This window comes from Schistocerca gregaria, chromosome 2, assembly GCF_023897955.1.
Source record: "Schistocerca gregaria isolate iqSchGreg1 chromosome 2, iqSchGreg1.2, whole genome shotgun sequence".
Lineage (NCBI taxonomy): Eukaryota > Metazoa > Arthropoda > Insecta > Orthoptera > Acrididae > Schistocerca > Schistocerca gregaria.
In genome coordinates this window covers 727,428,661-727,446,376 of record NC_064921.1, presented here as the reverse complement: position 1 = coordinate 727,446,376, position 17,716 = coordinate 727,428,661, and the positions used below count along the sequence as shown (strand labels likewise).

At 38.2% G+C, this 17,716-nt stretch overlaps 1 protein-coding gene across 2 annotated transcripts in view; it reads left to right on the top strand.

Annotated features, from left to right (window-relative positions):
* Window positions 1-17,716, top strand: part of LOC126334857 (probable multidrug resistance-associated protein lethal(2)03659) — a 420,094-nt gene that overhangs the window by 367,408 nt on the left and 34,970 nt on the right. The gene's annotated exons all lie outside the window — the stretch shown is intronic.

Sequence of the window (17,716 nt, the reverse complement as noted above, 5' to 3'; positions counted from 1 at the left end):
CCCTGCCTTAAATATTTTGCTATCATCCTGGTCATTTTACCCTTCCTTTTCCTACTGAGAAGCAGATCACACCTTGTGAAGTTCCATCTACCAATAGTATCAGCAGGAACCAAACCCATGCCTGACGAAGTAGCCACCTGAAGCAGCTGATCTAACTCTATATTGACCTTCTTGACAGAATTGTTCAATTAGGGATGATCATATCACATGAATGCAGGAACAGAGCCAACATTTGTGTGGTTCATTGCAGGTGCTATTTTTACTGTATCGCTAATCCCTATCAATATTGTTTCCTGCTGCACCCCTCTTCATGGTCCTGCTTTGTAACACCCTGGCACAATGATCTTTTTTACATCCTCTGTCACCTGGCGAACACATGCACTGGGCTTGTAAAAGCATCTGACCTGGTATCTGTCACCAAATTTTTTGTGCAAGATCTGGCCCACACCTGTTTCATGACTATTACCTAACAACAAAACATTTATCCTAATTTCTACTTTTTTGAAACATTTGGCTCCCTGATGAAAGTCTGTTTAGCATTAGCTACACTTACATCTACTTGTGCTTCTACATTAATGAAATAAAGTAGCAAGGCAAATCCATTGTTTGTGCTAATGATGAAACTGTCAGACATTGTTCTCTTTCTACAACCCCTGTTCCTTGCTACCACTTCCCATCTACCTTCACAATTCTCTCCCCTTAATGTCATCAGTTCCTTGCTAGCACTATCCAATTCAGCTGCAACGGCTGTAATGTTCCCTTCCTGTTCAGCTGTTTTCCTATCTCTTAAACATACTTTGAAATACCATGGAAGAGACCCGTTTACTTCCCTCATTCCCATGCCACTACATTCCCCCCAAAGTAACCAACTGTCACAACAGCTGCATAGAATGCCAGAAATAATTTTTCTATGACAGCTCAGACACTTCTCGCTCATGGTTGTTTATAATCATTTTACAAAATTTATTTATTCTATTAACTACAGATCACAAGAATAATTAAAATTAAGTGGAACACTAATATGATAATGAACACACTTAAAATAACATCTCTCTTTCTATCTTCCTATTTCTCCCTGTCTCTCTTAAAATAAATAAATAAATAAATAAAAAATAAAGTTGAAGACAAGTGAAACCTTCAATAGGCTCAAATTGACTTCCTTAAGGTGTAATATTAGCTTAATTGACAGTTATTACAGAATTAACCACTTAACTTCATGAGCTCAATATTCAAGCATGTGCAGTCTGCACCAGGGCTGCCAACCTTTTCAGATTCTGGCAGTCCCTGGCCCTCACAAACCTGGTACTGCAAAAACACATCTCCAAGTCACAGGCATCCCAGAACCACTTCTGCTCCCTCCTAAACATATTGCAACTGTGCAGTCGCCACTACATACATCACATTTCTGAAATTGAATTCCTTGCTCCAGCACCTGGAAGAGCATTCCAGACACCACCATTGTAAGTTATCCAATCTGCTGACATCCTACTGCCACCTTGGGACACCACTATCCAATCCCCACCCTTTCCACAGTGTCCCACCTTGTCAACCCCACATAGTACCCAGATCCTGCCTAACTGATCTTTCCAACTTGCCACATCCCCCTAAACACCCTACCAACACTCCACCAAATCCAGAGCCGAAACACTCCCATGACACTTTTGTTAACCTTTCCACCAAACCATTCAGCCCACTAAGTTAACTGCTATTGTAAAATTTGCCAGATTTAATCTACTGTTTGTTTTGAATGATTATAGCTCAGGCATTAATTCACTCTCTGCTAAAGTAAGGGTAACAGGCAATGCAAATGTTACCTTTTCTTTTACACTGCATTGTAGACAGCTAACTTTCAATAATATTAAATTCCATAATTCATTCAGTTACATGATTTTCAATTTTTTTATTGGTTTACAATGATTTCTGCTACATTTCCATTTATCTTTTTTGGTATTTATCAAATGTATAGTATATCAAACAAATGAAAGAAACTCACAGCTATGTGAAAACACAAATGCTTTACATACCACCTAGATAAAATTTATATACAAGGTCAGTTCATAGTATCACCAATGCAGTGTATCTGATTGAAAAGGAATTGATGAAATCAAATGTTTGTACTTAATTCTTCTGAAGACAAATTGTGCAGAAGTGGGCTACATCACAGTGATCACAGCTAGATTACAATAAAAGAATCTGCTTATTATGTTATCAAGGTTTGTTAATTCATGGCTCTGTTATCTGTTGGTGTCATTTTTTCTGTACTTGGATGTAGAATCATTACTGGGGAGCAGAAAAGCTTGGTTATGCAGGCTGTGATAATATGATTTATAACACAGCAGAATAATGTGCATTACACATATAGAAACAGTAATTAGACTATGTGACAAGAAATTTAGACTTCTAGCTTTGACATAACAAAAAAAATGCTGATAAGCATCCAATGGCATGGGGATGGGGCACATTCAACACATCACCAAATTAATCATTTCACAACATAATTAAAAACCAAAACATGAAATGAGGCTTTACGTATTACCAGTAAAGGATAGTGGTGCATTTTCTAATAAATAAAAGCATAGCTCAGTTTAATTGCTCTTATATTTAATGATAATATTACAGATAATAAGAAAATGGCATGCTTACATTCTGCAAGATGCAAGACAAGAGAGCGACAAGAAGAGGACTATATTCCTTACTTTGTTTTAAAACAGACGATAATTGAAAATCTGTTGTAGATACGATCAGTACAATGATATAACTTATGCAGAACCTCAAAAGTTTCAGACTGTTGACCTTAGTACTGTATTACATTAATTAATTACCTATTCCATGTGTTTTAGACATTGTGTCACGTTATTACTTTCTCATCATAATCTGCATCCCACCAAAGATGTTTCTCCTATGTGAATGTTTCTCTTCCCACTTCTTTTAAGGAATTTAGCTTTGGGTAGTTTTGACAAACTTGTCTTTAAGTTCTTCCCAATTTTGTGTTTTCATTTTGTCACTGACATCATTTTCCAAACAATGGAAAATCCAGGATGGAATGTAACAATATCAGAGATGGAAAGTTGCTGCTCACCATATAGCGGAGATGCTGAGTTGCAGATAGGCACAACAAAAAGATTCACATAATTATAGCTTTCGACCATTAACGCCTTTGTCAACAAGACACACACACACACACACACACACACACACACACACACACACACACACACACACACATGCAACTTGCACACACAACTGCAGTCTCAGATAACTGCAACCACACTTTTCAGTTGCTGCTGAGATTGCAGCTGGGTGTGTGACTTGCATTTGCATGAGTGTCTGTGTGCATGTTTGTACAGGGTGTTTCAAAAATGACCGGTATATTTGAAACAACAATAAAAACTAAACGAGCAGCGATAGAAATACACCGTTTGTTGCAATATGCTTGGGACAACAGTACATTTTCAGGCGGACAAACTTTCGAAATTACAGTAGTTACAATTTTCAACAACAGATGGCGCTACAAGTGATGTGAAAGATATAGAAGACAACGCAGTCTGTGGGTGCACCATTCTGTACGTCGTCTTTCTGCTGTAAGCATGTGCTGTTCACAACGTGCAAGTGTGCTGTGGACAACATGGTTTATTCCTTAGAACAGAGGATTTTTCTGGTGTTGGAATTCCACCGCCTAGAACACAGTGTTGTTGCAACAAGACGAAGTTTTCAAAGGAGGTTTAATGTAACCAAAGGACCGAAAAGCGATACAATAAAGGATCTGTTTGAAAAATTTCAACGGACTGGGAATGTGATGGATGAACGTGCTGGAAAGGTAGGGTGATCGCGTATGGCAACCACAGAGGGCAACGCGCAGCTAGTGCAGCAGGTGATCCAACAGCAGCCTCGGGTTTCCGTTCGCCATGTTGCAGCTGTGGTCCAAATGACGCCAACGTCCACGTATCGTCTCATGCGCCAGAGTTTACACTTCTATCCATACAAAATTCAAACGCGGCAACCCCTCAGTGCTGCTACCATCGCTGCATGAGAGACATTCGCTAATGATATAGTGCACAGGATTGATGACGACAATATGCATGTGGGCAGCATTTGGTTTACTGACAAAGCTTATTTTTACCTGGACGGCTTCGTCAATAAACAGAACTGGCGCATATGAGGAACCGAAAAGCCCCATGTTGCAGTCCCATCGTCCCTGCATCCTCAAAAAGTACTGGTCTGGGCCGCCATTTCTTCCAGAGGAATCATTGGCCCATTTTTCAGATCCGAAATGATTACTGCATCATGCTATCTGGACATTCTTCATGAATTTGTAGCGGTACGAACTGCCTTAGATGACACTGCGAACACCTCATGGTTTATGCAAGATGGTGTCTGGCCACATCGCGCGGCCGACATCTTTAATTTCCTGAATGAATATTTCGATGATCGTGTGATTGCTTTGGGCTATCCGAAACATACAGGAGGCGGCGTGGATTGGCCTCCCTATTAGCCAGACATGAACCCCTGTGACTTCTTTCTGTGGGGACACTTGAAAGACTAGGTGAACCGCCAGAATCCAGAAACAATTGAACAGCTCAAGCAGTACATCTCATCTGCATATGAAGCCATTCCGCCAGACACGTTGTCAAAGGTTTCGGGTAATTTCATTCAGAGACTACACCATATTATTGCTACGCATGGTGGATATGTGGAAAATATCGTACTATAGAGTTTCCCAGACTGCAGTGCCATCTGTTGTTGACAATTGTAACTACTGTAATTTCGAAAGTTTGTCTGCCTGAAAATGTACTGTTGTCCCAAGCATATTGCAACAAACGGTGTATTTCTATCGCTGCTCGTTTAGCTTGTATTACCGTTTCAAATATACCGGTCATTTTTGAAACACCCTGTATGTGTGTCTATTGCTGACAATGGCCTTAGTGGCCAAAACCTATAATTGCGTGAATCTTTTTGTGGTGCCTATCTGCGACTTAATATCTCCGCTATGTGGTGAGTAGGAACTTTCCTTCTCTCATATTGTGACATCATTTTCCTGAATTTTTGGAGCTTTAAATCTTATTTCACACATGTTGGGTTCTACTCTGTATCAGTTTGTGCTCCTTCGTGGACCTGAAAATTTCATATCTACTTGTGATGTTGGCACAAAATTGTTATTTGACTAATGTGGGATTTACCTATATTCTTGTGAGATGATGTTATTTGTTTCAATTTTTTTTCTAAAAATCAGTCAGCATAACTTTGAGATTGAAATTTCCACACAGTTCTTTCCATTTTGACTGGTCAGTCTGTACATGGCGAAATTTCTTTCCTTCTTTAGCTGTGATTTAAAATCACACATTAGAAATTTTAGGTGATTATGGTAGTTTGGAGATTATATTTTCTAGCACATCCCAGGATTATATTTTCTAGCACATCCCATGACTTATTTAGTTTTTCTGGCTTTGAACTATTTTTGTGATTGATCAGGATATGCGTATTAGTTACTGCTTACATTTAATTTTCATATTTAAAGAAAATTGTCTTTAATCTATTGTTCTCATGGTTACCTTGATTATGGAACCAAGATTACCTTGTGAAACTGCAAATGCAGCACCCAGATGGGTTGTGTTTTTAGTGATCATTTGTTCTTGTTACTTTTGATTGGTCTTTATTTCCAAAGTATATGGTGTTCACATCTGGCAGTCTTGCGTTTCGCATGGCTAAGATTTTACTTTTTTTCTGAGTTTAGTGTTTTTCCTAATGTATAGAGTTTTCCTGGCTTTAGGAATGATTTAATGTTGATTGTGCCAAAGTAAGTCTTGCTTTTGGTCTTGAGCAGGCCATAAGACTGATTTCCTATAATTTGAGACATAGTGTATCAGCCTAGTCTTCCCGAAGCCAGTAGGATACTTGCATGACTAGTTGGTACTTCCTGAGATAATTTTGTATTTACTAAAACCATCCACCATTGCCCTTGGAATTGCAGGACTGAAAATGTAAAAATACTTCATAGCTTAAGAATGGACAGTTTGGTTCCAAAATTTAAGTTCTGGACTCTGGTGAACAGATGTCAGCCAAAAGGCCTTTTTCTCCAAGTCTAATATGAGATGGATGTGCAGTTTCTACTATTTCTGATACATAAATTAATTTGGAAAAAATGCTCAATCTTCTTTTTATAATGAGTTACTTGACAACAACCACTCTAGGACTTGTATTACTTTCTCCATATTACTACAAAATTGTCTTGAACAGTGTAAATTATGGAAGATTTTCTACTGCTATATCAGTTCTGGCTTGATTCAGCTGATGTGGGAATTGTTCAGCTATTTAAATTACATCTTTGCCAAAGAATTAGCCATCCATCACATCAATCTTGGCTGAAAAATTCTGAGCATTGTTGAATTTGAGGAAAGGAATAACTATGCATAAGAGTATTTTTTCAACTTAAGGTAAATCACTCAATTCTGCAGGTACAGACATTATTTTCATTTTCTTCTAAAACACCTGAATATTTCTTAGGATCATTTGTTTATCAAGAGCATGCTACAATGTGTCTTGTCCCTGATACATTGTATGGTGACTAAGAAGCTAAATTACTAGCACAAATATTGTATCACTGCTATTTGAGTACACAGTTTTCTTATGTATGGAACACGGTACATCAGGAAATGCATTGATTACTTATTTAAAAGCTTCTTCATCAAAGGACACCCCAAATTGATCTAGTTGAGCCGTATTTTTTAAGTGATTATTTGTGTCATTACATGTTTCTTTCTTGATTATTCGACAGTTATGATTTCGCACCATGGTTAATCAACATATATTTTGTTCAGCAGTCCTGTTGTTAAACTTTCATGTACCAAATTGAGCTGATGAGAATATTCCTCAGGAGCCTCATTGAGAGCCCCTCATGAACCAAATACAGTTGATGAGTATATTGCTGAACAGTCTCATTTGAAATGCTTATGTGTTGATACGTTTTTCATAGATAGTTTCTTGATGCACCTTAGAACTTACAAACTTATGCAATCAGAGAACCTTTGTTTATGTACAGGTTACTTCCTGCATTACATTTCATTGTGTTCCCTTTTCCTAGTTTTTTCAAACCAAACCTTTGCTTGTGCAAACAGGTTGGTACTTTTTTTTCAGCTGCTCTTGTAGGCATTCTCATTGTAAACAATAATGTATAAAAGCTAAAACAACATGAAATAAAAATATTGGAATCTATTCATTTTTATTTTGGGACATTATTTATTATACAGAACAGGTTAAACAAATCTCTTGGGGGCTGATGCCAAGTTTAAAGAAAAAAATTAATTATCATAGTAAGTAGTTAAATATAAGGATCAAGCTAAGTTTTTAAAATAAATGGTTCATTCTGTAATTTGAGAAATTTATTCAAGCAGCTTGTGGAAACACAGAATATATAATAATGTGTGTATGCCTCTATTAATTCACTGAGAAAATCGCCAAAATTTGTATTATGGGAGAGAAGTCCCCTTGCTGTTGACACAGCCCTACTTTTTTTTATTTTATTTTTTATTTTTTTTATTACCAGACTAGGTCCTTCACATACCTGTAAAATGCATTGCTGTGTTGCACGTTTTTGCTAATTTCTGCCTCCATTCTTGCCTTTTCCATTATCATGCTTTGTAGCTATTTAAAGTTATCCACAAACTCAGTATTCTTTAATGTTCATTGGTGCATACCCTTCTCTGCCTCCTCATGTTATCAGTGTTGTGTCATGAAAATATAGTAATGAGAAATGTTCCAACTACAATTTTATTTCTCATCACAGAACCACACAAATCAATAAATATCAACAGCTTGGAAATACTCTACCAAAGAATAAATAGATGATCTCTCATTCTCAGTGAATATCTTATCCCATGACACCCTCTGCACCCTGGTCAATCTCTAAAGGTATGACCAGCTACACAGGATGGCTGACCATGTTATCTTCTAGTGTTTAGAGGATTATTGTTGCTATTGTTTCATCTGATAGTGCTCTCTCCATCCCCACTTTCCGCCCCATGTGTTGTAGGTGCCTGTCCTCTTGTATCAGAATGACATCTCCAGGGTGGAATTCGATGGGTTGTTCCAGTGGACATTTAATTTCATGGAAGTTCCTCAGCTCTGACAGGTATTCTTTCACCCAACATAACCAAAAGGAATTGTTACAAGTTTCTTCCCAATCAGAAAAATGAAAAGAGGTCAGTTTGTGTTCGTCTCCTTATGTGACAGGCCTTGAGTTCATAGTGGCTTCAATAATAATCAAAGTAATGTTCAATTGTATACTGTATAACCCTACCACTACTATTGTAATTTAATGTGCCTTTCACCTAAATAGAAAACCCTGTCTCTGTGTTGCCACGTATAGCCGTCTCTCTAAATTTAGTTTAGTTTCCAAATAAAGTACACTATGGGAGGATAATCCTGTTTATTGGAAAAGCTAATCAATAGAGTTACCCTTTTTACAGGATTTGACTGTGTGTTGTGTCTAATGGATAAGTAAATCAGATTATTCATTCTTTTCTTACAATCTTACTCAGTGTTTAGACAGAAATGCATTATGAATAATATTATACTGAAACTAGGACAACTCAGTTCCAAGTTCATTTAGTGGTTTAAAACACGTACTAATGGTCCCCAGCCTAGCCAGTCAATGAACCAGTGAAGTACTGGAAAAGCAGATGTATGAATTTTGCCTACTTTCTTGCTACTGTGTAAGTTGCTTCTTCAAATAAATATTACTCCATGTAAATATGTTGGTGCAGACTCTGGAATTTGACTACTACACCCTCATACATAAATTTTTAAAAGAGAAAAGACCCAGTAGATAACTTCAAGGAAGCTAAAAAATTTTGGCCAGGTGGGACTTCTAGAAAAGCACTTTCCATAATCAATAAACTTAAATACTAAAATATATTAAAAACAAAGATTCCAAGACTTACCAAGCGGGAAAGCGCCGGTAGATAGGCACAATGAATAAAACACACAAACACACACACAGAATTTCGAGCTTTCGCAACCGGCAGCTGCTTCGTCAGGAAAGAGGGAAGGAAAAGGAAAGTTGAAAGGATGTGGGTTTTAAGGGAGAGGGTAAGGAGCCATTCCAATCCCGGGAGCGGAAAGCCTTACCTTAGGGGGAAAAAAGGATAGGTATATACTCGCGCACATACACACACACACACACACACACACACACACACACACACACACACATATCCATCCATACATACACAGACATAAGCGAACATATTTAAAGGCAAAGAGTAAGGGCAGAGATGTAAGTTGAGGCGGAAGTGTGAAGGCAAAGATGTTGTTGAAAGACAGGTGAGGTATGAGTGGTGGCAACTTGAAATTAGCGGAGATTGAGGCCTGGTAGATAACGAGAAGAGAGGATATATTGAAGGGCAAGTTCCCATCTCCAGAGTTCGGATAGGTTGGTGTTGGTGGGAAGTATCCAGATAACTCGGATGGTGTAACACTGTGTCAAGATGTGCTGGCCGTACACCAAGGCATGTTTAGCCACAGGGTGATCCTCATTACCAACAAACACTGTCTGACTGTGTCCATTCATGCGAATGGACAGTTTGTTGCTGGTCATTCCCTCCACACTTCCGCCTTGAATTACATCTCTGCCCTTACTCTTTGCCTTTAAATATGTCCGCTTATGTCTGTGTATGTATGGATGGATATATGTGTGTGTGTGTGTGTGTGTGTGTGTGTGTGTGTGTGTGTGTGTGTGTGTGTGTGTGTGTGTGTGCGTGCACGAGTATATATCTATCCTTTTTTCCCCCTAAGGTAAGTCTTTCCGCTCCCGGGATTGGAATGACTCCTTACCCTCTCCCTTAAAACACACATCCTTTCATCTTTCCTTTTCCTTCTCTCTTTCCTGATGAAGCAGCCGCCGGTTGCGAAAGCTCAAAATTCTGTGTGTGTGTTTGTGTGTTTTATTCATTGTGCCTATCTACCAGCACTTTCCCGCTTGGTAAGTCTTGGAATCTTTGTTTTTAATATATTTTTCCCATGTGGAAGTTTCTTTCTATTTTATTTAAATACTAAAATACTTAGATACTAAAGCACACACTTTTTATACTGAACATTTCACTTCAATAAAACCTCTTTCTTACTGTAATTTACTTTCAAAAGCTATTATTCTTTGAAATAACTCTTTATAGTCATTTTACAGATTCTAGTAACTTGGCTTCACTCTGACTGAATTTTACATAAGCAAACTTTTACTATAACACTTTGTAATAGTTAAGAAAACTTTTTTTATTATTTACTCAAAAACAATTTAAATGGTGCCTCTTTATATTAACTTGACACTTCATAAGTCTGTAAAACAGGATACTTGAATTAATCAAACACCAGGATGGAGCCCTATATAGGAGTATGATTAGGATGAAATGACAGGATGAACCAGTTTCTTTAAAGTTCAAGAATGATTATTAAAACACAGTTTAAATTAATGGTTTACATCATACAAAAATGAAAATACAAAAACAACCCTATCTGGTGGCTGTAGGCTCGGGTGTGCAACTAATTATGACAGGTACACTATCCGCAGTGCAGCCTGTAAGTATCTTGCTGTATGTGCTCAGTTTCTCTTCTTGGCATCATTCAATTTTAAATACAGTAGCCCACCAACTTGCAAGTATGTCATGAGCCATTTGCAGTCTTCATCCAAGGCAATATTGTGCAAATTTGCAGGCAAAGCTTCTCCGGCTCAGTATCTGCTGCCTACAGACTGTGCAACTTATTTGCCACACTTGCTCTAGGTAGCACACCAATTCATCCTTGGTACCTTTTCCACTCCCCAGAGCCACTTTTGTTTCAAAACAAAAGCACACTGGCTTTTACATAATACTTATGTCTTACATTGTTCCTAAGTGTGACCATCAACATGAACAATTTATACACACAAATATTTTTAAATACAAAATGTCAACAGAAAATTATTTAACGTAATAATAATTTACATACATTACTCACATACAATGCAAAGAACTTCAATCTCCAGTATAGTACACTTTACTTTACATATACCAATATGTGAAAATTGTAAAGAAAACAAATTATAAAAATTTAAATGAACCATAAACAAATAATGTTATAACTGGGCCTTGTGAGTTCCAATACATACCATAGAAAACATTTTATAGTTCCCACTATTCTTTCCCACTACACTCCCCACTAAGTTGTTTGTGAGGTAATGAATTTCCCTATAATACCATGGTGTACAAGGAACTAGTAAGTCTTTGTGGTGGTTAACACTTTTCAGAGTTGTGGTGGTTCCAAATTTAAGGCATAGAATGTTTTTGAAGATAGTATAGCAGGTGTAACTCATTCAAATGACAGAGATGTTTCAATTTGTTACCTTCCTGGGTTCTTCTGGATATTACATGTGAAACAAGAGTGCAGGACTCTATTGGTTGCCAGATGAATTCGGGGATCAAAAATTCAGTTCGAACAGTACGTAATGAATGCCAGGGTGATGGAGGTGGATGTTTGGCTCTCAACTGTGTAAAATGATGGGAACTGTCAAAAAGCACTGGATGTTTTTGTTCCCTGTTGGAGCTAATGCATTTTAGTCGACCTCCTAGGCATATCAGTCCATCTTCCATGAAAAAGTTATACCGTGAGATCTTGGACTCTTTTAGCAGTGGTAAGTTACTTTGAGGCATTTGTAGTTTTCCAATGAAGGATTCTCTCTGTGTTACTCATATCCAATGTCTTCAAGCAGCTGATAGTTTAGTGACTATAAGCTCTCCCAAGGATTTCTCCTCCTAATGAATGTTGTGTACAAAACGGAGAGTCCATGCTGTAGTATGAATGAGCCTGCAGCATGAGCTGAATTTAGATAGGTCCATGAGGCTGGTCAGTGTAGATAAAGACAGAACTTGACTGTGGTTTTTCTTCTGCTTCATCTCAGGATGTAACTGGTTTACTGTCTGATTATCAGACGGTCAACACTCAAGTGGATGTGCAAGGCAAAGCAGCCCTTACCACCATAGTTTCAGGGAATGTATTGGACCTCCAAGAAGTCCTCTTGCTTGATGATCAGGTGGATTGTTTCATCCTGAGCTGTGTCTCCACTATGTGGGAGTTGTGTGAGTTAGTAACTATATTAAATGACTACAAACAAAGGTCTTTGATCTGTTTTGATTGCTGTGAATCTGATGTGGTATGACTGTAGTGTCTGTCCACAATATCGCATGAGAGATTTTAAAATCTGTTGCATGGCAGAAGTAATACTGTAATTGGGTACCTATTACTGCTGCTGAAAGTTCCAGTTGTGGCATGGTTACCTTGTTAATAAGATTATGAGCTAGGACATTATTCTATAAAACTGTACAAATGTACAGAGCTGCTCCTATGCCTTTTTGGATGCATCATAGATTATGTATGCTTGAATGTCTCTTCAATGAGCAATGGCCAGCCATCTGCTGGCACATACCTGTGACAATGATGCTAAGTTAGATATCCAAGTGTACCATCATTTTTCTAGGTCCCATGATTTGGGTTCATCCCAGGCAATTCCTCTGCACCATGTGTCCCGCAGTAACAATTTTCCAAGAACACAGGTAGTGGAGAACAATTAAAGTGTGTCATAGGTTGGTTGTTCGGGGAAGGAGACCAGACAGCGTGGTCATCGGTCTCTTCGAATTAGGGAAGGATGGGGAAGGAATTCGGCTGTGCCCTTTCAGAGGAACCATCCCGGCATTTGCCTGGAGTGATTTAGGGAAGTCACGGAAAACCTAAATCAGGATGGTCAGACGCAGGATTGAACCATCGTCCTCCCGAATGCGAGTCCAGTGTCTAACCATGTGTCATAGGATCTTGCCAAACATTACTACAGATGTTGTTTGGTGATTGGCTTTTCTGATGACTTCCTGGTGATTTCACAGGGGTTGATACAGCAGTACTTATCCTCAATGTTCCAGTCTACACCTAAAACTTGAGTTTGTGCAGGGGGTTCTCTCCATTTGGCCTTCCAAGTAGTTTTAAGTTATTCAGAGATGGTAGCCAATTTTAATAAGGGGAGAATGGTCAGTTTCATCAGCACTACAAATGCATAGCATATGGTAATCACCTAATCATCACTTTCTACTGGGATCACAAAGCCATACATGTATGTATTCCTATTTATGAGAGATACTACAGTGGGAAATGATGGCATACATTTGTCGGCATTTTCTCTTAAAGTTTCAGAGAGTCAGGCCAAATGGGAGCCTAGTGAAGCAGTATTGTGTTATATCATCCATCATTTGAAGATGTCCTATTTAGTTCTGGTTAGTTTTGAACTGGAAGAATGAAGTTAAGCCTTTGTCTTCTTCATTCAAGACCAGCTGAAGGAATGCCTGCATGACAATATCAGTGGACTGTAGTCTGAATCGCAATAAAATCTCTAGGATCTTCTCAGTTAGTAGAGTCAATCCTGCCTCTAGTACCTCGCACATAGAAGGTGCATTGCTTTAGTGACTTGACACGTCAAGACTATCCTCAATTTACTACATTTTCTTAAAGGCTTCTTGATGTTGAAATCTTGTCCTTAGGTGGTTGAATCATTTCTCTGCAGTCATTCTGCTACTCACAAGAGTTTTTTCCTGTGTTTTGGGAAGTGAAACCACTGATCATTGACCGCTTTATACAGAAAGATGCCCTCAAATCCCCAAGAATTCTCATGTCCTTGCTGCTCACAGATTGAACTTGAATGGCAGTAAGCCCTATAGCCTCAAAGTCTCAAAATCATCTGAAGTCATTAGCAGAGGACAGAGAAGACTAATCAGCATGGACAAATTCACCACAACTGCATGCACACAGGTACCTGACTTAGTCTCAATAACGTTTGAACAGCAGGGATTTTAGTATCATTTCCTTCATCACAAATGGACTTATGCTGTAGCTATCTACACGTAGCACAAGTTTTTTTCATTCTTCCTACAATCTGAAACTATATCCCACTTTGGAGATGAAGAAAATATCTATTTGCTCATTTCAGTTTATGTATTAGATCACTAACACATACAATCTTCTTACAGCCCTGTGTCCAGTGACTGCAAGATTTATAAAAGATGGTGAATAGTTCTGGTACTCTGATACCTTTCTGGGTTGGTCTTTTAGATTTCATGTGCATGTAGAGTGTGGCAGCTGTGGGGTGTGCACTAGAGGTGGTGGAAATATTACCACGTATCATCTGTGTGGTAAGCACCCCATGCACTTCGTCACTCAGATGCTCCATCAGTTGCAAAATGTCTCCTTTGGATGCTACTGTCCACTTGGCATGGATTATCCAGTGGCAGCAAATGTCATCTGGAAAAGCTGTGTCCATTCATGTTTTTCCTAAGAGGCTGGAAAGCTTTAATATGTTGCTGGCATTTGATGAATGTTGAATTGAGTTCCTCTGGGCTGGCTAACTGTAGGAGTTTTATGGCTTCCATGTAAGATAAGTGGGCCTGAAGTATCCGATCCTTGTTCCTCAAATGAGAAAGGAGGATACTCTTCATTTCTGTGCATGTCTCAACAGTCACTGCAGTACCTTCTGCCAAATGCTTTTGCTGTCCTGAAAGATAGCTTTGAAGAAATATGCATTTATTGATGGTAGTTACTGGTGGGTCATTGCTGACTGACTGACCAAATTGCTCCCAGACTGTGCCCATGTCTCCAGATCACCTGAAAAGAGCTTGTATTACTCATCATCTAACAGGACATAATGCCCTCATCTAGTTTGGTGAGCCAGTCCACAACACTTTTTAGTATCTCTGTAAAGTATTTGTAATCTGTGTATTTCACAGCATCTGACAACTTTTCAACTTCTGTGCCAAAGCACCTAATGTTCTCTCTCTCTTTCCCCTTCAGGCCATGCAGTTGTGCTTCCGAATTGTTGTCCACATATCCTATCCTTCACATTATTCAGTAGTGTATGGCAGTGTCAGCTCATGATCAGCTGTTCCTGAATCATTATTATCTGAAGATAGGTAGTCTGAGTAGTTCAATAAACAATGGTCTGATGGCAGCACTAGTTATATGTGCATTCTCAGTACTGTTTCTATGTAGCACCTATTATTGTTATTAATGAAACAATAGCTTCATTTTAACAGCAGTGGAAGCACACAAGCAATATCTTATCTCCTTCATATCCTAAGTATACAATTACTTTATTACTGCCATAAAGCCTGTGTAGTACTCCTAAAATATAACAGTGTTTTAGTTTTACTTATCTCTGTTCTAAGAGAGATGTGTGTGCCCTCCTGTTGTTCAGTTCGTCTTTGTTGTTCTGTACTTTTCTTCTTAGTTCACTACTTCCTGGGTTTCAGCACCAAAAAATGTTATGCCATGAAAATGCAGTAATGACAGAGTGCACAAATCACAACTTTGTTTCTCATTACGGAACAACACATGTAGACAAATATTAACAACTTATAGATACTCCTCCAAAGAACAAACAGATCATCTCTCACTCGTAGCAACCTGTCACTTGTGTATTCTGGTGCTTCCATGCATTGTTCTGGGTTTGGTTTTACTATTGTACCCACTCCATTTTAGTCCTCTTGTCCACCACTCCAATGAAGTGTGTGTATCCTTCCCTTATTTTCCTCCTTCCTCTTCCTCTCCACCTGACTTCACTAAGCTCCAACATTTCAACGTTCTACAACTCCATGAAGTCTAGCATCACTTCTGCCTTTCCAATCAGGATCATCACATTTAGGATGACCACTTTCATTGCATAGGTGACTAGCTGCCCACTTCCCACAGTTCCCTCAGCACCACAAGAACAGCTTATTGCTTGCAGTGTAGGCCCTAACCTTTTTGAGATTGGTTTTGAAGTACCATTTCATATATATGCTATTATTATTATATCCACTTCAAAAGGTATTTTAGAGCTACTGCCATCATAGGTTTAGGCCACTCCTAAAATGGAGAACTGATATCTTTTGTAGAAACTTCTCTAGAGAAATAGATGCTATAAGTAATATCAGAGGAAGATAGTTGTTCTGCATTTTCTATAGTGAGATTGTTGTATTCTCTTCCACTTTCAAAACTGTCCACTCTTCAATTTCTATGCTGGCAAGAGGCACAGAGTGCTACCATCCGGAGCCAAATGGACCTAGGTTTTTGTAACTCCTTCCTCCTTGCTCATCACTTGCAAGGCAAGGCTCCTGGCTTGAGATTGGCATTGGTGGAGTACACTCCTACAGTATAACCAGTAATCCCTGTTTTTTAAAGAATCAGACTCCTATGTATAAAATAGCTTCAAACTTCTGATTACTTTACAAATGAGGTAATGTGTTAAATATTGGATGTTAAACATTTAAGCCAGGAAACATTTTGAAACGGGGTTGAAATTAAGTTTAAAGTTTGTTCGAAATTGCTAGGTGCTATCACTATCAGACACTGGATGAGTCTATTGTGGATAATTAGCACTTTGTTTTCATGCACCTCCTTAACTATGTGTCAATCAAGTACAGTCAGTGCTGTATGTGATGCTGTCTGCAAAATGTGTTGTGAATACAGTTAGAAATACAGAAGAAAGAAAATTGAAACATCATACATAATGTGACAGTTTTACTGCAGGGACAGTGAAAATTTAGTAACAGATTATCTTTTTTCCTTGTGTTATTTAGTGGCTGGTGTCAGCAAGAAGTAGTGTCTTACAGCTTTGAAATTACATTTAAATTTTTTTGCAAGTCAATAAGGGCACTCCTTCTCAAATATAGCGTGAATATAGTCTGGATATTTGCACATTGTGAGTTACACATATTTATAAACTGTGTACATAGTTTATAAATATAATACTTGTCTTCCTGTGTTTAACTTTTCACATAACTCTTAATTAGGAGATTATGTCAGCATTTTAATTTTTAAATTCTGTCACTATTATATGAAATATTGAAAATAAAATTTTGTTGTGCCTGGAGGCTATTAGATAGGTGACCTGAAACTGGGTCTGGGTTCTGTACCTCAAGATAGTTGCTTATTAATATAGACAGTGTAATCACACAACCTTGTGGATCTTGACAACTGGGAAATCGTATCACTCTTAATGGATCACAGCGACAGACTATCTGGGAGCAGTACCACACCATACAGAAGTTCATTGTTTGCAGTTGATTAAACACGCCAGTTTCAAGTGTAGTCTGAGCTGGGAAACATCATTTAACAGCTATAGGCAAACTGAATACAACTTTAGCAAGCTGAACTATAGTATTTCACTAGTAATTTATCATATTTTAAAATCTGCAATCATGATCTTTCTGGATTCACATGTGATCCGTGTGTTTTTTGTTGGTTTGGAATGGTGGGGAAAATTGTGCAGGGAAATATACTATTGACTGCATTACCTACAAATGGCAGCAATATAGGTCAGCTGCAAAAGTCAAGTGAGACACCAACTTTACTCCTTGGAAACATAAAAAATGTATACCTAGACATACACAAGTCTTTAATATTTTTTGTCTGAGATATATGACTCCACAATTACCAAGTTTGTTGGAAGACTTTCATTGGCTGTAAAGCAAATGCTGTGGCCAGAAATTCACTCTCATATGTTTCCAATTACATTTCCTTCTGGGTCACCGTCATTCCGCCTGTTGTTTGGCACAAAAAACATACAAAACCCTTCTTTTGTCCTAAAATTTTATTAGGGGTGACTGAAAAGCTCTTGACCCACCCAATAAAGGTTGACAGCAGTCCACATGTATATGGCTATTTATAAATGTAGTCC